We start from the raw sequence: 22,229 nt of genomic DNA on the forward strand, positions 1-22,229 counted from the left end.
GGTAAGTATAGTCTCCACCTTGAGATGATAGGGAAAGTCGAGAAAAACAATAAATATATATGGGAGAACCAATATTTAAAAAAAGAAAAAGTGGGTGATACGGTAAGTTTATATAGCCTAGGAAGATATTCAATGGGATAGAATAACCCTTAGGCAGATTATTTTATTCAGGTGTAGATAAAAATATAGACTAACGGGATGCCTAGGTGGCTGGGCAGTTAAGCGTCTGCCTTTGGCTCAGGTCATGATCCCAGGGTCCTGGGATTGAGTCCTGCATCGGGCAACCCGAGGGAGCCTGCTTCTCCCTCTGCCTGTGTCTCTGCTTCTCTCTCTCTCTCTCTGTGTCTCTCATGAATAAATAAAATCTTTAAAATAGATGATAGATAGATAGATAGATAGATAGATAGATAGATAGATAGATACAGCTATAGTACAAACACAGACAGACACGTAGACATATAGATCATCATGGTTATTTCATTTATGTAATCCATTACAAAGGGATGGGAAAAGTAAGAAATATATTGGGAAATTTATTATTTGAGACAAAAGTCTCTCGTACCACATACCAAGTAAAATCCAGATAGAATAAATCTAAAATAAAGGAATTATGAAGAAATGTTTAAACAATCTTTTAAAGATATGTTCATTAGATTACTCCTTTCTGCCCCTGGACGCCACCGAGGAAGCATCGTTAAGGTCTCCCCTCCCCACACCATCATGTCTGAGTCAGAGTCTCCCAAAGAGCCCCAGCAGCTGAGGAAGCTCTTCATGGGAGGTTTGAGCTTCCAAAGAACCGATGAGAGTCTGAGGAGCCATTTTGAGCAATGGGGGACGCTTCCGGACTGTGTGGTAATGAGAGACCCCAACACCAAGTTCTCCAGAGGCTTTGGGTTCGTGTAGCCACCGTGGCGGAGGTGGACGCGGCCTCGAACGCTGGGCCGCACGAGGTGGCGGAAGAGTCATGGAACCAAAGAGGACTGTCTCCTGAGAAGATTCTCAAAGACCTGGTGCCCACTTAACTGTGAAAAAGATTTTTGTTGGTGGCATTGAAGAGCATCATCTAAGAGATTATTTTGAACAGTATGGGAAAATTGAAGTGACTGAGATCATGACTGACCGAGGCAGTGGCGAAGAGAGAGGTTTTGCTTTTGTGACCTTTGACGCCCACGACTCTGTAGACAAGATTGTCATTCAAAAATGCCATCCTGTGAATGGCCTCAACTGTGAAGTAAGGAAAGCCCTACGGAAGCAGGAGATGGCTAGTGCTTTGTCCAGCCAAAGAGGCCGAAGCGGTTCTGGAAACTTTGGTGGTGGTCGTGGGGTTGGTGTTGGTGGGAAGGACAACTTTGGTGTGGAGGGAACTCCAGTGGTGGAGGTGGCTTCGGTGGCAGTCGAGGTGGTGGTGGATACGGTGGCAGTGGGGATGGCTATAACGGATTTGGTAATGACGGAAGCAACTTTGGAGGTGGCGGAAGCTATAACGATTTTGGCAATTACAACAATCAATCCTCAAATTTTGGACCCATGAAAGAAGGAGATTTTGGAGGCAGAAGCTCTGGCCCCTATGGTGGTGGAGGCCAATACTTTGCCAAACCACAAAACCAAGGTGGCTATGGCGGTTCCAGCAGCAGCAGCAGCTAGGCGGTGGCAGAACGTTTTAATTACTGCCAGGAAAGAAAGCTTAGCAGGAGAGGAGAGCCAGAGAAGGGACAGGGAAGCTACAGGTTACAACAGATTTGTGAACTCAGCCAAGCATAGTGGTGGCAGGGCCTAGTGGCTACAAAGAAGACATGTTTTAGACAATACTCATGGGTATGGGCAAAAAACTCGAGGACTGTATTTGTGACTAATTGTGTAACAGGTTATTTTAGTTTCTGTTCTATGGAAAGTGTAAAGCATTCCAACAAAGGGTTTTAATGTAGATTTTTTTTTTTTTGCACCCATGATGTTGATTGCTAAATGTAATAGTCTGATCATGATGCTGAATAAATATGTCTTTAAAAAAATCTTTTAATTAAGAATAATTATAATTATTTTGGCTAATTAGAATACATAATAGCAATTATGAATTAATTAGAAATTAATTTCGAATCACAAATGAACTAAAATGTTTACAAAAGAAAATTTGACTTTGTAAATATCAGTACTTTAGAACTAAAAACAAATCACAAAAATTTCAGAACAAATCGCCAAATAGAATATTTCTGCAGCAAAAATAACATTTATAAAAGGACTAGCCATAATTGAAATGTTTTATAAATCATTTAAAAATATCATAAATCCAGTTAAAAAAAGTGGCAAAGAATATAAACAAAAAATCACACTTGAAACAAAACCCACATTAATGAAAAATATAAATTTTATTTGAAAATAAGTAGTTAAAATTTTTAAAAATCTATGAGGATCAAATTAAGAATTTTAAAATCTGATAATACTCACATTTTGTTAGCTTTGTTGAGAGAGGAAAAAAACCTGCTAGTGGAAGGACAAATTAGTTCTCACTTTCTGAAAGACTTCAGTTGTATCCAGAAAAAGTCCTAGTCTTTAAATTGTTAATTTTCCTACTGCAAATAAGTTAAAAGTAATTACAGGTATACAAGAAGTTTAATATTTTCCAGAATATTACTCAAACTATGGTGTTTACATAATAAGCTTTTATAGTTAAAGGTTAGAAGCTAAGTAAATATAAATATGAATAAAATAATTATGATATAGTAGCATAGACTTGGGAAACTGACAGAGGTGTAAAACTAAAAGAATAAATGAAGACAGAAACCCATAAATAATGTTTGCAACCATGTAAAATATATCAATGCATAGAAAAAAGAGTTTAGAGGAAAATAATTACTCTCAATTACTAAATTAATTATCAAAGGTGAGAATGGTTTTGAAGTTTTATTTTTAATGCATTAACATTTTTCATGATGTTGAACATATATATATAAATGACTCTTCTATACCCTAAGATCTATCTGAAAATAATGACATTCATTCAACAGTTAATAAATAATGTATGCAAATTATTTATTGAGACAAAATTGACATAACACAAGATTAACCACTTAAAGTTTACAATTCAGGGCACCCCAGGTGGCTCAGCAGTTTAGTGCCACCTTCAACCCAGGGCCTGATCCTGGAGTCCTGGGATCGAGTCCCACATCGGGCTTCCTGATGGAGCCTGCTTCTCCCCCTGCCTCTCTCTCTCTCTCTGTCTCTCATGAATAAATAAATAAAATCTTAAAAAAAAAAAGTTTACAATTCAGTGGCATTTAATACATTCACAATGTCATCCAACCATATACTTTTAAAATATATTACTATAAGTTATATTATAAATCATATAATTTTAATTATAATAAAAATTATACTTTTTAAATATATGAATATAAATTATTTTTAAAAAATATATATGGTATTCGTGTATATTTCTAAAGACTATTCAACTCAGAATAGTGAGTTTTTTTCCTTCTCTCAATTTTTATGACTCCAGTTTGTCAGTCACATGGTTACATGCTGACTTTGTAAGCAAAAAGATTTAGGTGTCCCTAGAAAAAGGAAGAGGAGATACAGCTTCTGTGACACAAAAGATGTCATTTTAGGCACCTAAATATTTTTCATGATCTCCACCCTCCCTGTACAAGCATACTTCTTATATTCTTATAGAACTCCCTAGGAAGTGTGAGAATTACAAAGAAATGGAAAAACCTCAGTAGTTGAGGATTTTAGGGGAACAAAGGGAATGCAAAAACCAATGGTCTCCATCCTAACCACATCAGAGACAATAAATCTGTGGTAAAAACTCTCAGGGCTGCTTCAAAAATAAGAAAGGCCTAAAAAAAAAAAAAAAAAAAAAAAGCAAGGCCTGTATTCCTCACCCTCCAGATATTAGAAGCCCAAGACCTCATCCGATTAATACTGGCTCTTCCTCTTGTTGGACAGTTACCTCTGCTTCATTAAAATATTAAAGACTCCACCCTAGGAGGACCACAAGGATCATTAACCTATTAACATAGGAGGCAGGTATAGGTTCTAAGTACACCAGTGAAACTTCATGCCCACTTCCACAGACCATGACAAAGGTCCTTAAATAAAGGACCACTCTTGGGATCCCTGGGTGGCTCAGTGGTTTGGCGCCTGCCTTGGGCCCAGGGTGTGATCCTGGAGACCCGGAATCAAGTCCCACATCGGGGTCCTTGCACAGAGCCTGCTTCTCCCTTTGCCTGTGTCCCAGCCTCTCCTCTGCCCCCCTTCTCTGTCTCTCATGAATAAATGAACAAAATTTAAAAAAAAAAAAAAAAAAAAAGGAACACTCTCACCTTAGGGAGTCAAGGCTTTAGAAGTTATCCCCTGTAATCTCCTGGTTTGCTGAAAATAGAACGTTTCCTTTGTGTGATCACCCCACCTGGTGCAGTCTCTATTGGTAATTTTGGTGAATTTAGGTTGTCTCTTCAATTAATGAGTGCATGTCTTGTTTTCTAAGCAGATTAAGGCAAAATAAGGAATTCAGTTTTGGGTTTTGTTTTGTTTTGTTTTACTTCAATTCACTTAAAGCAAAGTTTTTCATAGGGTTTGATGATTCCCTGGAGTGTATCTAGATGTCCTCAGCATGTGCTGTTTGGAGGAACATTGCTAAGATTAGCTGAATGCTGAAGGCTTGCATGATCACTTAATTATTCCATTGTAAGGCAAATGTCAACCTGAGCACAGGTATTGTGTAGGGGGGTTCCCTAATAGTAATATAAACTTCCAGATAATCTGAATATACATGTGTGGGGAATACATGGGTCACTAAATTAAAAAGAGATAAAATTTTACCAGCCCACATAACTTTGTACTTTTTTGGAAGCAAAGACATTCTGAAGCTCATAAGAAATAATTACTATACACTTCACAAATGAACATTAAACAGATGTAACATTTTACACCAAACAGCATAAAGGTTAAGTACCTGCATACCGGAGTCAAACTTCTTGGACCAGAATCCTAACTTCATACTTAAGAGCTGCAAGGCCTTGGAAAAATTCCTGAACCTTTAAAAAATTCAGTAAAATGGGAAAAATAATAAAATACATAAGGCATACACTAATTGTGAGAATTGATTGAGAGAATCTCCTTAAAGTTGAGAGATGTTATATATTTAAATCCTAGAAATTTTATTTGTCAAAAGTCAGACCTATTTTATTAATCTCATCACAACTCTGTGGAAATACATCAACTCTTCTTTTAAAAATAACAAAAGAGGCTTCAAGGACAGCGCTTTGAAGTCCAAACGAGGGAGAGCAATTATATATTTATAGCCCAGAAAATTGTATAAGAGGCTTATGATAAATATTTCCAGAATTAAGACTAAGTAATTATATTTTTAAAACTTTAAAAAAAGTCTAGATTCAAAAAAAAAAAGTCTAGATTCAAAATGCAAGGGAAAAATCACCAGCAATTTGAGGATTTGTTTACCAGATTCAGATAAATAAATATAAAGGATGCAGATAAATGCTTCTTTCTTTTTTTTTTCTATTCTAGCCATAAAATGTGACACACTCTTTTAAATTAAAACTATAATGTTAGGGATCAGTTTTATTAGATTTAAATGAATTAGACTCTACTATAATATTTAACAGTGTTGCGGAAAATTGCAACATTAAACTGTCTTTGGATTCATTTATGGGATACGCCTAGCAGAGTGACTCTAACAAGGATCCTAGGCGATGGAAGGGAATAAAGATTGCTGTTTTTAACTCAGTTCACCTTCCTTCGGGGAAGATATTGACGCAGTGTTCCAAAAGGAAGGTCCATGTCATATATTACACTAGTGAAATAAACAATATTTAAAGGTGGAAAGACTCTCCTATTATCGGATGTACTGACAGGTATTAAAATAATATAGTAAAAGCCATTCAGTTGGAGAAAAAGTATACTGTAAATAGTCTGTGTTTGCCTTCAGCATTTGTTAGATCAAGCTGGAATAATGTCTTAGAAAATTTAAAATCTTTTAATGCATTGAAATGACCACAGAGGAACTATTTTTCTTGCCATGAAAGCTAAGCTGTCTGTTGCCTTGAGGAGAAGAAAATAATGAATTTGGAAAGTGACATTCATATTTTAAATATTGCCAGGCTTAGTGATTTGTTTTTTATTTGCTATGTTCTAGTGTAACTTGGAAGAAACTGGAAATGAATACTGATTAGAAATTTAATCAAAGAGTAATGAATGTTGTTTTGCCCTTTTTAAACCAATATTATTACATTTCTTTCTTGAGTCCATGCTTCCTAATAAAAACTAATGAAATTAGGACAATAATGCAAATTCACAAATGGCCACTGATTTGTAAATGTGCCTAAAATGTGCCAAGAGACTGTAATGAGAATACTTCTCAAAATAATTTTAGATTGTAAAATAGCTTACAATTCAGAGAATTAAAAAATGAGCAAAGGTCAATGATATAATTCTAAACCTGTTAAATAACAAAAGCTGAATATGGTAAACTTTAAAGATCTAACTGGCTTTATTATTCAGTTTATAAATTGGGTAGCATCCAACCCAGCAAGCAGAAGGGAACTCCCCAGAGCTAAGGAAAGGAAAAGTTTTTAAAGGCAGAGAAGGAGTGGAAAAAAGAAAAATTTAGAAAATAATAATTATAGGCATGGTTGCTTTCCCAGGATGAACAAAAAGGATCTATCAGTAAATTCCCTAGGTCTGACCAGGAGATTTCCATGTTGACTGGTTACATTTCTAGGGGGTTCACTGCAGTTAGGTTAGGTTTTAAGTCAGTTTACTGACTTGGGGCCTTACGTGATGCCATTTGGGCACCCTAATGATTGAGTTTATAGTTTTCTATCTCTTTAACAAGACAAAACATTTCTATTAAAGAGGGACATCTTATTCATTCAACATTAATTCAACAAATCTATATTGAGAGCCAGTGCTGTAACAGCTGCTTATCAAGTGATGGGAATATAGGAATTAACATGCCAGACAGGGTTCCTACCCTTGGGGAGACTGAGTCTGGCGGCAGACAGACAACAGACTAGTCACAATTGTATGTATATTGACTATGACAGGAATGTTTAGGATGTTATAGGAGCGTATATGATGAATACTGACCCAACATTGATGAGTACAGTGGAGTTTTCTTTGAAAAAATAATATTCATGCCAAAATTTTACTTCCTACCTTTATTTTTTCCCCCAGTACTTATTTAACTTTTCTAATGGATGATCACATTTATGAAAATGAAACTTGGGTATATTGGAGTCTTAATAAGTAGTTTGTGATGACTTGACTTACTGTTTCTTTCTTCCAACACATTTCAACATATTTTATGCTATTTTTAAAAATTGCTTTTATCAAAGCACATGATTTTTAAATGCATATAATATTGCCAAATTTATAATGAAATCTCCATCCCATAGCCCCATAACATTCCTAGAAGCAATCGTCTTAATTATTTTAGCCATTTCTTTATTTACCTACCTATAAATACTCAATACTACTTATATTCTGCTCTCTCTTGACTTTTCATTTTGAAGCACTATTGCCTTTCCTCTATGGAAGATGACATTTGAACACTTACAGAACTCTTCCCACCAAGAAGTTTTACATATAGACAGACTGCACTCTCCTACACAAGCATAGATGTTCACAAAAGCATTTTCTTCCTTTATTTCCTTACTATAGTTATATCACAAGTTTGTCACTCTTTATATTAAAATGCCAGATATAAATTCTACACTAAAATTGCATTATTGTATTATAATTTGTTACCCAGAATTAATCATTGCTTATTTAGATTTGAATATTTATTAATGTACTCATTGCTATTTCTTCCCAAACCAAAAACTATACAGAACAGTGTTAACACACACTTCAAGTAGTCTTTCAGTTTTTCATTTGTTTGCCTTTGTCTTGGTGACATGGCTTGCAGAGACCTATACCCCAGGACTTCTGCTTTTTTACCATCTGCTCTACCATCATCCTAGATATTCCTCCAGCACTCTCTTGAGTTGAATACCTCTTGATTTGTTCTATTGCTTGGATCTCAGTTTCCAGGAGCTTCTGGGAAAGGATGGATAAAGCTTAAGTGTGTTGATAATTTACATTGTCTCACATGGAGAGACTGGATATAAAATTCAAAATTGGCAAGTTTTTTTTTTTTCCTGCAGATCGTGAAGGCAGTTCTCTTTGTCTTCTACAACTCAATGTAGCTGCATAGAAGTCCAAAGTCGTTCTAATTCCTAATCACTAGTATGTGATCAGCTTTTTCACTCTGAAAAACTTCTGAAGTATCACATTCGTTGACTGTTTCTTTTGCAACATCATGTCCCCATTTATGGAGGTAATATTTTTTCTTGTCTCTGAAGGATAATTTTAGTTCATTTTCAGTAATTGTCCTGCTTTCTTCCTTATTTTTGTTCTCTCTAGATTTCTGTTCTCTTATTTTAGTCTTCCCTTTTGTATTGAAGACTTTACTTAAGAAATTTGGTGATTTCTGGCTCTCATTAGAAATTTTATAGTAGTGAAAAGATGGTTAGATGCTTTGTATTTATGTGCAAGGAATATCGATCCTTGGGTTTGAAAATAAAGTGATTCACCAAGAATCAAACCTGGAGTGTTAACCCCTGCAATAAATGATGCCTCACTCATAGGTCTTGGCATCAAAAGACCATAGTATACAAGGCAGAAGGCTGACTCTCAGGGTCCTGAGATTGGTGTAAAGGACAGAGGCTGTAACTCTTCCCTGTTTTCAATAAATCCTGCTCTCAAGTGTGTTCAAGATCCTGGAATTCTTCTGTCAATGTTTGCCCAGGATTAACCTTCTGTCTCCTTATTGAGATGAGTAGCAGATCTAGGGGACAGGGAATGGTGGAAAAGCAGGATCTAGCTGACTCTAAATGTCTTTAAGCAAACCTGTTTCAGCAAGTTCTCAGTTTCATTTTTAATTTCTGGTATTCCTGATCTTTCCAGTTTTCTACAATACAAATTAATCTGCTTTTTGTTGATTTATCCATCTTTAAGGACTTATGTTTTAGCTTTTGCTGTTGTGATAACTGTTCATCTTACCTTTTTTTTGTTGTTGTTTTTCTCTTCCTCTGTTGCCTTCTCTCCATTTCTTTGACTAATTTAAGATTTTCTCAACTTTATTACTCTCATTTTTCTGAAAATGCAGGAAGGTATGAAGATAAACACATGTATTCAATTCACCATGTTTAACCAGAAATCTGCAATTACCTGTTTATGTGTAATATTTAGTTTACATACAGACATATAACATACATACTGACATTTGCTGACAGATTTCCTTGTAAAAAGTCTTAACAAGGTTGAGTCAGTCTTAAGATATTATGTTCTTAACTACCACAAGTCAACAATAATATTGTCCTCACACCAACACACTGATGGGTAATCTTGTGTACACTGGGGCCTGTCTTTCTTGGTCACTATTATTTCCCCAGGGCTTGATCTAAAGTATATGTAAAACATAGTTGAGTGACTGACAAACTAATGTACCACCAAGAAGTCTCAAGTCATTGTACTGTATAGCTTATGTCTTTATAGATATTATGATGTGACTATTTGTAAATAGAAAAGGATTGCTACAGGTCAACTCAGCAAAGCCTGTTGAAAGACAGACTTTCTCTGGAAGCTGCCAGAATTTACTTTGTAATTTAGTCTTTGCTTGTTGTTATAGGCCATGCATTGCTCTGGGCATTCTCTAGGTTCAGCCCAGGTGATTAAAGCTGTATATAGACAAGGAAGTTTCCTTACCTTTAGAAGAGCTGGCACACAATTAGTCTGAAAACTTGATTCTATAGAGAGACTCTGTTGCAGTCTTTAGACATTCTGGAACATTGCTTACATTTCATCCTATATATTCCTGGCCTCTTTCTGAGAACTGCTCTGTCCAAGCTGTTTATGACTCTCATGACTTCAGCCACTTTAGGACTAGATTCGAGCTTGTCATAATCTACTACTGTGACCTCAACTGAATGGCTTTGCCAATTCCAGAGCTTGCTTCCATCTTATTCCTGCACACCTCGTAAAAAGGTACTGTTCTCCAAATCTTTCCCATAGGACTTCATATGCCTGCTCAGTATAAACTAGAATGGTGCTTCACTTAGAATAATTGTAAATCATTCCCTGTTGTGTTGTACATTTGACATATAACTGAATTACTTTTCAAATTATGCTTTGTATATCCTGAATACATGCCTTAAACATAACAGCCCTAGTCATCTTTAGTCAGATTTGTTTAACTAGACTGTTGTGTAGATGTCTGTAGATAATAGTGATATGTAGTGAGTATAATTTTGTCTTCCTAACAAAACACTACTCTTTTTTATAGGAACTACTAAAACTTTGATATAAAATATCAAATTTATATGATATATTTATTTTTCTTTTAACTTCAAATTCTAATCTTTCCTAAAGAAACAGTGTCAGCTCTTAATTTATTCTGAGAGGCAGTATAATATAATGGTAAAGGAAATGGACTCTGGAGCCAGCCTGATTATGACAATCTTGATTCTGCCTCTCATTAGTGGTGTGACCTTTGTCAGTTTACTTATTTTTCATGAGCTCTCATTTACCCTATCTGTAAAACAGATATTATCATAGTTACTATCTCTTAAGATTTTTAATGATTACATATGTTAACATATATACTAATGTATAAGGTGTCCAACACATAGTACACATTAGAGAAGTATCTGCCATCTTTATTATTTGGGGTCACTGCAATACAGTGAGAGGAATTTTATTAATACCTAGAATGTTTAATTTAATACCTAAAATATATCATTTAGCAAGGGAATGTTAATTTAGTTGTATCTCCAACAAATGGACTTTTACCCAACTCTTCACACATGGCACAAGACATCCAATTTTATCTAACTCCCTTTAAATGATTGTAGTTTGATGTGGTTGAAAAGTCTCTTCTGCTTAGAAAAGTTTGTTTTGTTATGATTTCCCTTCAATAATTGTTAATGATGTAGAATTAGAGATTGAGGTAGATTTCACCCATTGCCTGCCAGTCATTATTGTCCACATTGAGTACAAAGTATCCTTCCATTAGCTGAATTTGGTTCCTGCAGTTGGCAACAACCATAGCAACAAAAAGGACTCAATCAATGTCGTATTTATCAGTTGACTAGCATTCTTTATATATATATATTTTTGACCAACCTAAAAAGTTTTCAAAGTATCATCCAAGCCACATTTCAATATTTTAGTTCATGGGGAGCTGTGATCAAAGGTCCTGCTAAAGTTCTGAATCTGTAAGCCCATGGGTCGCTGAGAGGACCGTCTCAAGCAAAAACATCACACATTATGATCATACAAGTAAAAAGCCCTTTGTAAAACAAGACCAGTTATGATGCAAGAGGAAAAACTACAGTGGTATGAGAATTTAGCCAAAACCAGGCCCTTTATTACCTCAAAGAGGCCATCTCATTTTATGTCTGATAAGGTCAGCAAAAACAGTGGTGGCATGATTTAAATGCAAAGAAAATCATTACTAAATGAGAGTAAAGAGTTTCATATTAGCAGAACATAATGCTTCAATTTAAGTGTATCTTAACAGCACACTTCTGAGAGAAAAGCTAATTGCTTTTGATTAACTCAGTGACTCTTGCACCACTGATAACATTGAGGGCTTGTTTTATATTATTGTTGCTCACGACTTTCTTTTCATAGATAAAGATGATTTAAAGGGCCCCAAAAGGCTTACAACTGAAAGTCAAATCACATTTCATTTTGTTTTATAATTAGAAATTCAAAAACCATACAGTTCTAATTAAAATTGAGAAACAATAAATACAAAAATTGTCAAACTCATTATTGCAACTATCATTTACTTATTACATTGCATAAATTGGTTCTATTAAAAACTTGTTCATCTCAGGAGATTATAAATAAACTAAGGATTTTTTTTTTGCAGTATACACATTTATGCTTTACAAGGTCATAGCTCTGGCACCATCTAAAAATATTTGGACATTATCTGGTTAGCAATTTTTAACCTGCTACTTGGTAACTTAATGGGCATTTGAGTTATTTCATTTAAGAGTTTTTAACTTTAAAGTCTTAATCAATCCTAACCTGAATGCATCTAATTTTCAAAATTATCATATTACTCTTCTGTAACACTCAGTCTAAGGAATATTTCATTTTGAACTGCTGCAAGGTTCTTCATAGAAGAATTAATCTGTTCAGATGTGTTTTAGCAAAAGCCTCCATGTAATACCAAGCACACTACCTTAGTTCAGATTGAAGCCTTCAACTGCTTGCATAGATAAGCCATAACAAATATCATTTTCAGGCAGCCCGGGCGGATCAGCAGTTTAGCGCTGCCTTCAGCTCAGGGCATGATCCTGGAGACCTGGGATCGAGTCCCACCCCAGGCTCCCTGCATGGAGCTTGCTTCTCCCTCTGCCTGTGTCTCTGCCTCTCTTTCTCTGTGTCTCTCATGAATAGATAAATAAAATCTCTAAAAAATAATAAACAAATATAATTTTCAATTCCTATGTTCCACCTGTTATTTTCCTCAGATTTCATTCATCTTTTGTCAGTATGAGTGTTCTTGAGTGAGTTATTGGAACCCCCACCCCAAAAAAAAAGGATCATCAGTGTGAGGACTAGGTCATTATAGAAGAGAGCTATTATGTGTGGCAAATCATTGCTTAGATAGAGCATGCTTATACAATATTATAAAAATTTAGATGTTATGAGCATAATAAAAGAGTAAAATAAAAAAATTTTAAAGGCTTCATGGAAGTAGTACAAAATAACATTTGGACCTAAGGGCTTTATTAAAGAAATATATTTCCTAGGCTATATTTTTCATTAGCATTTTGTAGAGATTATTCCTTTTTCTCCCTTTTTTAGTTTTTCTCCTTGCATGTTTATGACTGTGTTAATATATTTTATGACCATATTTTGTGAGCATGTTATTGTTAACTCTCCTGAAATTTTTCCTGATATATCAGTGAGTGTTATTACACAAAACTAAAACATAAAATACTTATCTTTTACTGAAAAGTATTTTTCAACTCCTATATCTTAAGTAAAAAATTCTGTATAATAGCTGCCATTGGATTCTGCCCTGAGATGTTTATGGATACTATATTTCCAGCATTTTCTGGCTTAGCTATGAGTATCTATTACTTGATAGAGTTTATTTTTTCAAAATAGTATCTGTATTTTTTTAGATGTGCAATGTTCTTTTGAAAAGATATCAATTGAAGTTTGTGATACAGAACATAAATATATATGTATATATACTAAGATCTGTTATGCTATGAAAGTGATATGTTAACTATCAATATTAATAAAAATATAAAACAAATTAATTTTTGTGAGTATTCTTTTGAAAGTCTTAACCTCATAATGAAGATATTTCTATATATTCACATATATCAATACATATACATATACATATGCACTCAGGTGTACACATACAAAACTTTGGTAATTTTCTGAAATTACCCAGCATCAAATGCAAAGCATAGAGAAATACCATTTCTGTTAGTTCCAGTAGCAGAGATAGAGATAACCAGCTTCACTCTTCATTTTCACTGAACTGGCTTATGAACAGGAAGCTTAAGCAACATATCAGCAGGAGAATACAAGAAAGAACATGCTCTTGAATATATTGTAAAAATATATTATTCAAAAGTATTTCTAACATTTAAAATATTGTTAGCAGGTAACATTTTCTGCTGTGTTGATGATTGAAGATTTCTAGACAAGATTTCATATTATCTTCCTCTTGAAATCCTTTCTACGTTCAGGCAGATCCAAAATAAGATACTATAGGGATTCTCTGAAAGTTGCAATATAACTATAATAAGTTTTTCTGCTGAGAAATTCAGTCCATATTCTGTAAATAAAGAAATAGCTAACCAGAAGGTGATTGATTCTGGTAGAAGACCAGGCATTGAGCTAAGTGGCAGAGGTCAAGGAGAGCAAGTCTAAGCTCATATGCCATTGCACAAAGGAAACTTTGTTCTTTTTCTCAAGAACTTTTACTGTTGTGTATTCCAAGTTGTGTGAAATACTGAAGAATCTCACTATCTGCCTATTAGGCATGCAACCATAATAATATAATTATTACTGTGCATTTAAATTTTGAAAAACATTTTAGCAACATTATACTTTGACATTTGGAGATATAATTGATTTGCATTGGAAATGGAAATGGTCTTTGTCTCTGGGAACATCAGGATACCTGGTTTTAAAGTCTTGAACAAAAGAAGAGCAGTGGAATGTATCTGCTACTCTAGGTTTGTTACCTACCATAGTGACCAGCAAGGTTAGTTGGGTTTTATTTGTTTGTTTTTCTAATGGTTGGGCTTGATTATTGAAAGAGTTACTGAAAGCTTTCTCCAGGGAGCTCCCCGAAAGCCAAGATTCCTTGCACAAATCATGGAGGTTCAGGCTAGAGACTGGCACAAATAAGAATGCTGAGGAGTCCACAATACATAATGCCCCTTGTACTTCCTATGCTTGCTTACTTTAACCATCTTTCACTGTACCACATCCTCTGCTTACATAGATATATCATGTCGAGACTGGTGAGTCCCCCTCAGGAGAACATACTCTGCAATATTTGTACCTTGGCATATCTTTGAATATTGGTCCAAGATCTAGTGTTTTAGTCTCTTTTAAAACGCTGAAACATGAATGCCTTTGAAACAATGTACCTCAGCTACTGTTGTAAAAAGCTTTTCCCAACATTGATACTGGTTTTCCTTTCCCCAGTCCTCCCATGAAAGTTCTCAGTTTGAGCCATGTAAGTCTCACGCTGAGGCTAAAACACTTCTAAACTGGGTAGGTTTTAGAGCATTCTATCCATCATGCTATTTCCCCAATTTGTCAGGCACAGGTGGGAAACGGCACAGGTGGATTTGTTCCAAACTCATGACTTAGAATAAGGTATATAGCTGCCCCTCCCCCCACCATGTAGTCATGAGAAAAATATCAGACAAATTCTAATTAAGGACATTCTAGAAAATACTTGACGTACTCGTCAAACTGACAAGGTCTCAGAGAACAAGAGAAGACTGAGGAACTGTCACAGACCAGAGAGGCCTAAGGAACCTAAGAATAAAAGACTACAACACGAAATGTCTCTGGAGAAGAATCATGGAACAGAAAAAATGACGCTACATAAAAACTAAGGAAATTTGAATTGAATATAGACTTTAATGAATAATACTGTGTCAATATTGACTTATTAATGGTGATGAATGTACCATACAAACATAAGATGTCAATGGAAAAACAGAGTGTGGAATAGAGAGGAACTCTTTAATATCTTCACAACTTTTATGCAAATCTAAAACCATTTTAAAGTAAAATGTTTATTTAAGAAGACATTCACATGTAGTATTTTCTTTTTATATGTTGTTTTATCTTTAATAACACTTTTGTGGTATAGAAAAAATACATTTAAATCACACAAAATGTTTCAACAAAAGTGATAATAGCCATGTAATTTACTGCAGACATTCAATAACAAAGTAGCAAACATGCAAATCAATACCTTCAAGAGCACCTAGAATTGATATTTGTGGATATTAAATAAGACCTTTTGAACACAAAGCATAGCAAAAATTAGAATGAGTCTAATTTCTACCATTGGTCAAGTGCAATGTTTTTTTTGTTGTTGTTTGTTTGTTTGTTTTTAAGTGCAATGTTTTTTACCTATGTACCCACAATTAGATATTTCTATGACCTGAAGAGAAAAATTCGTCAAAGCGAAAATACTGAGAAATTCTTCAGTACGAAAGATCTTTATTAGAATTTTTATTTCCATGTTTTATAAGTAAACCATTGGAATCCCTCTAAAACAAGATAAATATATGTATACAATTTGTTCTCTGCAATAGATACACATTTTACATGCTTGAGTTTGGGTTGCATAAAAAGTTTACTCATGGGAAGCCTAGAAATGAAATCCGAGAATCAAATTTATTTATGGAAAGAAATCACATGGAAAGTATTTAGTTATATTATAAATTAAGTAGTTGAAACATAATCTGTAAGAACAAAATATTTTATGTACACTAACTATAAACACTAAAGTGAAAATAAAAATAGTACATAGTAAAGGAGGGCACATGATATAATGAGCACTGGGCGTTATATGAAACAGATGAATAACTGAACTCTACTCTGAAACTAACGATATATTATATGTTAATTAACTGAATTTAAATATAATAAACTTTTTAAAAAGGAAGAAAAGTAGTATAGCAAACTAACAAAATAGGACTCAAAAAAAACTTTGAGTCACAAGAATGATACTTAATCATTCTTTTTAGTCATAATAAATATATTTAAAATGTAATTATTTTTATTTTTTCTCAGGGTCATTTTGTAGAACAGTCATGATTCTTGAATTAAATATTCTTGAATTAAATCTTTGATGTTTCAACATAATTTTTATTACTTTAGATTAATTTTGCATGATAATAAAATTGAAAAAACTTAAATTTTTCTGTACTTTTAAATTATTTTGTATCTCAGAAAATGAGAATATTGGGACCCCTGGGTGGCTCAGCAATAGAGCATCTGCCTTTGTCTCAGGCTGTGGTCCTGGAGTCCTGGGATTGAGTCCCACGTTCGGCTCCCTGCATGGAGCCTGCTTCTCCCTCTGCCTGTGTCTCTGCCTCTCTCTCTCTCTCTCTCTCTCTCTGTGTGTGTCTCTCATGAATAAATAAATAAAATCTTTAAAAAAAAAAAAAAGGAAATGGGAATTATCACAGGTTTAAGTTTTGCAGATAGTTCATTAGAAACTTACTGAAATTTCTTCAGAAACCTCTACAAAAGTTCCGGGGCACCCAGGGTGGCTGAGTCGTTAGAATGTCTGATTCCTGGTTTAGGCTCAGGTCATGATCTCAGGTTAATGAGATTGGAGCCCTACATTGGGTCTGCACTGGGCATGGAGCCTGCTTAAGATTCTCTCTCTCAACCTCCCTCTGTCCCCCTAACCCCCGTTCATACACTAGTGCTGTCTCTCTAAAAATAAAATATATAAAAAATTTAAAAAGAAACTTCTATATTAAGTATGAGTTAAAAGGAAGTGTGTATCACTTTATTTGTGCAATGCCACTGAGTGGCTAGCCTTATCTGCATCTCACATGATATAATCATATTTTATATTTTCAGAAGGTTGCAGAGAACTCAGATAGATAACAGAAATGGTTTCCCAGTGAATATCCTACTGACTGTAACATTAATCTACTCCAGAATGTGGTATTGAATGTCACATTAAGTTGTAAGTTATTATTCCTATAAAACTATATGTTGCTAGTGGTGCCAAACTACTGGTGAATAACTGATCAGGATGTAATAGTAATTTATTTACAAATTTGAAAATATCTTCTATGCTATCATGCCTGCTGATACAGCATGTTCCACCTTCACAAACTATTTTGTGAAACATCTTCTAAAGATCTGAAATAAATTCTAAATATCATTTTTTTTAAAAGAGGAAATAGCAAAATAAGAACCGAGCTTTAAAAAGAGAGATCAAATTTAACATTAGGAAAATATTCATAAGTTATAGTTCAATTTTAACTCAAAGCAGTTGTTATAACTCTGGATGCAATATTGAAATATAGGTGAAATGCCCTGGTCTTTGAATATCAGGCCATTGGCCATGTGTGGGAAGGAACAGGGAAGCAAGAGGATGAGCCTGAGGTCATATTCTGACTGTCGTTTACCGGATATGTTGCCTTGAGATCAGTTAGTCTTTCAAATTAAAAAAAAAGAAAAAAGAAAAAAGGAAAAGAAAAAGTGAAATAATATATGTACCTCTAAGGTGTTTAATTAGCATGGTTTAAATTATTACTTTCTATTTCTCTGGCACTGCCACAAACAGATAAATATCTCTGCAGCTTTGATTAAAGTTCCCTAATAAATGTTTAAAAAATGTTTCCCCATTTTCATTGATTAATAGATTAAAATATGGATATGTGCCTAATTCCTGAGTTATAATCAAAGATGCTTTTTTATTTTTAATTACACCAATGACATGGCATTGTTCTATGCAAATAATACATGTTATATGCAAATGACACATTTATTTCATTTATTTCCTTCTCTGATCTTCTTCTTATTACTTTGGTTTAAGGGTATGTTGTCCAAATATATCTCTCCACATAAATGATAATTTTTATGATCCAATTATAGTTCTCAATTATGATAACTGGTATGAAATTTATTCATCCATAGAGACCTATTTTACTACAAGTACATTAATCAGTATAATGAATGCAGGTGAATAAAATTGTAAACATGGTAGAGAAAATGGAAGGAAGATGCATAAGTAATTATCACATTATACAGCATTAAATATTTTATCTTTTTTATATGTTAACCAAGAATAACAATTAAGTGAAGGCCTTCTGGAAGGCAAAATGAATTCAACTATATTTATTCCTTTAGTAAAACATGCTTAGTGAACACCTACTTTATGTGAGTTATTACAGTCTACAAACTAGGAATATAAAAGGAACAAGACATAGAAATCTCTGTTTTAACAGAACCTAACTTGTGTGTGAGTAGAGATAGAGATAGATGATAAATGAGCAAACTAATGAATACATGATCCATATTCAGATTGTGATAAGTGTCATCAAGAAAATGAAACTGATGTGAAAAATTAGGAAGTTGGTGGGCGGAGAATGTAAGCATGGGTGTTCAGATGGCCAGGTCTCATCTTCTCTGTCTCATAGACCTTATTCCATGTAAGATAGAGTGGGCTAGGCGAGGTGTCCAACACTGATGCCAATTTAGGGGTCAGAGAAAATGGTGATTTGAATTCAGTAGAGTTTACTTTCACTAACAGGGACAGACCAAAAATTCAGTGCTGCAGGAACCAAAGTGGAGAAAGATTCTGCCAAATTTGAGGTGCCGATGCCCGTGGACTTTCTTGTCTTTCATGTTGTTTTAGGACAAATCATTTAAAGATCCCTCTGAAGACCAAGAAAAAACTGTATGGCTAGCATAGTTATATACATCTAACTTTGTTTCTTGTTTCACTGTGAGCCTTACTAGAACTTTCTGCGGTAGTCCTGGCTGTACCCAGGTGAACTTTGAGTTGAGTCCTAAAGGAGAACAGAGAAACAGAGTGTGAGGATTTGGGGGAAGAGAACAAAATATTCTAGGCATATATTTGAGTAGGGGGGCTAAGTATAGGTTGTGGCTTGACGACTGTGGAAAGGGCTGTATATTTTTCTTCAGATGTGATGAGAAGTCAATGAGGATTTTTAAGCAAGAGAATTTTATGACCTAATTTGAATTTGGATAATTTTGGATTATCACATTGGCTATTTAAAGGGAAATATACTATGGAAACCCATGTGGAAGCATGGAGTACAGCTAACAAAGTAGAGGCAACTATTACTTGGACAAGAATACGCCCACTGGATATGGACAGAACATGGTAAAATCCGGCTTTATTTTGGAGAGAAAGTGATGAGACTTCCTCATGTAATAGATATGGGTATTAAAATAATGAAAATAATTAAGGATGCTTCTGAGCCTCAGAGATTAATAAGAGAGGAAGATGGTAACATTTATTAAAATGGAGGTGATTGTGAAGGAACACCTTGATGGGAGGCAGGTTACAAGGAGAATACAAGACTTACTAAGTTTATAGTACTATATCTGGAGGGCATATTAAACATAAGATCCCGATGTCATATCCCTGTGCCTAGAACTCAGGGTACAGTGTGTCCCATACAGATGAATTTAAGAGTTTTCATCACATAGATGATACTGAATGTTTATGAAGCTAGAGGAGCTCGCTGAACAGAGTAACATATCAAGAACAAAGTAGAAGGGTCCCAGAATCAAGCTCTGTGAATTACTACATGAAAAGGGAGAGAAAAAGAAGCCAACAAAGTAAGTCTTAAAGGCAAATAAGTATTCTGTCTCTGGAACCAAGAGAAGTTTGTGTTTCAAGAAAGGAATTGTGTTAAATACGGGGATTAGAAACTATTTAATGTGACCTCTGCTTTGACTAAAACAGAGCAGTTCCAGTGGAATGTAGAAGTGGAAGTTCTCTAGGAGTGAATGGATTATAGATCTGGTGGTGAGGAAGCTAGAGTCCATTTATATAGAATATAATTTCTAAAATGTTCACTGTAGAAGGGAAAGAAAAATAGGGTGATAAATATGAGCAGAGGTGGAATCAAGGATTTTTTTATCTACCTTTTTTTGTTTGTTTTGATTTATGAACAGATACATTCCTTTTGTTTTTATGCTAATGGAAATGATCTAGTGCATTAGGAGAAATTTAGGATTTGGGTGATCAGTTCCAGAATGAATTCTGAAGCCTAGGGGATGTAGGAATTAGAGAAAAAAAAATTGAGGATTTGGACAAGCCTTTGATGGGAGCAGAAAATACAATTTTTCCTTCTAAAAGAAGGAAATATGAGTTGAGGTGCAGGTAGTGTAGGATTGCAAATATAATACATTTTAGGAATCTTGCTTGTATTAATTTTCTTAGTGAATTGTGAGGCAAATCTCAAAGTAGGACCAGAAGATTGAATTATTTCAAGTCTAAGGAGAGGAAAGAACATAGGAACTAATTTCATTAGGTAGAAACACAAATTTTCCAGAGAAATGTAGTACAGAGAGATAATCTTATGTTTTATTTACTTGATTATTTTATATGGATGCAGTATTTGAAATGTTTTACAAGCATCCATGATTTCTGGAATTCTTGGAAACCAAATAAATACCTTAACATGTAAAATAATGACTGATCCAAAGTTTTGAAATGGGCTTACTTCTTGACCATAGCTATAAAGACATGGATTGAATTTGTCTAACACAGCTATATTTAAAGCCAAATGTTTATAAGTCCTTTAAAAATAAATAATTACAAACATCTTTTTTAATAATAAATTTATTTTTTATTGTTTTTTTCAATTTGCCAACATACAGAATAACACCCAGTGCTCATCCCCTCAAGTGCCCCCCTCAGTGCCTGCCACCCAGTCACCCCCACCCCCCACCCTCCTCCCCTTCCACCACCCCTAGTTCGTTTCCCAGAGTTAGGAGTCTCTCATGTTCTGTCTCCCTTTCTGATATTTCCTACCCATTTCTTCTCCCTTCCCCTCTATTCCCTTTCACTATTATTTATATTCCCCAAATGAATGAGACCATATAATGTTTGTCCTTTTCCGATTGACTTATTTCACTCAGCATAATACCCTCCAGTTCCATCCACGTCGAAGCAAATGGCAGGTATTTGTCATTTCTAATGGCTGAGTAATATTCCATTGCAATGAAACTCCAGGACACCTGCACCCCGATGTTTCTAGCAGCAATGTCCACAATAGCCAAACTGTGGAATGGATAAAGAAGATGCGATTTATGTATACAAACATCTTTTAATTCAAAAGCTCTCAGTGAAAGGAACAGGGTAGTATTGTTCTTAGCTGGACAAGCTTCGTCCCTGAGCATGTTGGGACCATTCCTCTAGCCCCACTGTATCCCTGTCTCCATCCCTACACAGGCCTGTGCCCTCAGAGATTTTGTATATTTTAATCTAATGTCTATGGCTTCTGAGTATAAATTCATTTTGAAAATATGTGCAGTGGTCGTATTAAACTCTTCTCTTTCCCTCTTTCAACACCCTCTACACTATTTTGCTAAATCCCAAAGCACCGAATACAAAATGTATTCTACACTTTACTTGCCATGATGTTAATCACATAATTATCTTTAATAAGTGAGTTGGAAATAAGCTAAACTAACTAAATAGTAAAGGATAATGTAAATCATGGAGAAATGTAACCTTGGGAAGTCACTGAAGTAAGACAATGTTTATGAACCTTTTGAATAACACAAAAGTTTTTGTTATAATTACATATGAACTGCTGTTTAATACACCCTACTTGGTTCCAAAAAAAAATGTTAAGATAGTTTGCAAAATCCCAGACTATTAACATAAAAATACATAACCTTTAAAAGGTAGAAAATAATAAGGAAAATAAGGTGAAAACCTATTCCATTTTTTCCCCCAAATGTGCCAAAAGATGCTGTATTTGGACAGAAATTTTCCTTTACGCATCCTCAAAACCAGGTTTCCCTGATGAAAAATCAAGATTGGTTATATAATTTAGAGCATCTGCTAGAAAAAGTAAACCAGATGCTCCAGGAAAAGCCAACTAAACCTGATTTAGTTATCCACTAGACTTTTCTGTGCTATC

General features: G+C 34.6%; 2 long non-coding RNA genes across 7 annotated transcripts in view; one reads left to right on the plus strand and one right to left on the minus strand.

Moving 5' to 3' along the window:
• Positions 1 to 9,936, minus strand: part of LOC144307023 (uncharacterized) — a 64,914-nt gene extending 54,978 nt beyond the window's left edge. For 2 of the 6 annotated variants that reach the window (XR_013373987.1, XR_013373982.1), the window contains exons 1-3: positions 9,766 to 9,931; positions 4,952 to 5,033; positions 4,320 to 4,478 (exon numbers count right to left, since the gene is read on the minus strand). This is a non-coding gene — a long non-coding RNA (uncharacterized LOC144307023). Of the gene's footprint in view, positions 1 to 4,319; positions 4,479 to 4,951; positions 5,034 to 9,765 lie in introns of all 6 variants that reach the window. The other 4 variants (XR_013373984.1, XR_013373985.1, XR_013373986.1 and 1 more) reach the window with 4 other exon arrangements.
• Positions 9,696 to 22,229, plus strand: part of LOC144307026 (uncharacterized) — a 36,719-nt gene continuing 24,185 nt past the window's right edge. Inside the window, exon 1 of the long non-coding RNA XR_013373989.1 lies at positions 9,696 to 10,044. This is a non-coding gene — a long non-coding RNA (uncharacterized LOC144307026). The remainder of the gene's footprint in view (positions 10,045 to 22,229) is intronic.

The sequence above is a fragment of the Canis aureus genome, chromosome 38 (genome assembly GCF_053574225.1).
Source record: "Canis aureus isolate CA01 chromosome 38, VMU_Caureus_v.1.0, whole genome shotgun sequence".
In the NCBI taxonomy this organism is placed as follows: domain Eukaryota; kingdom Metazoa; phylum Chordata; class Mammalia; order Carnivora; family Canidae; genus Canis; species Canis aureus.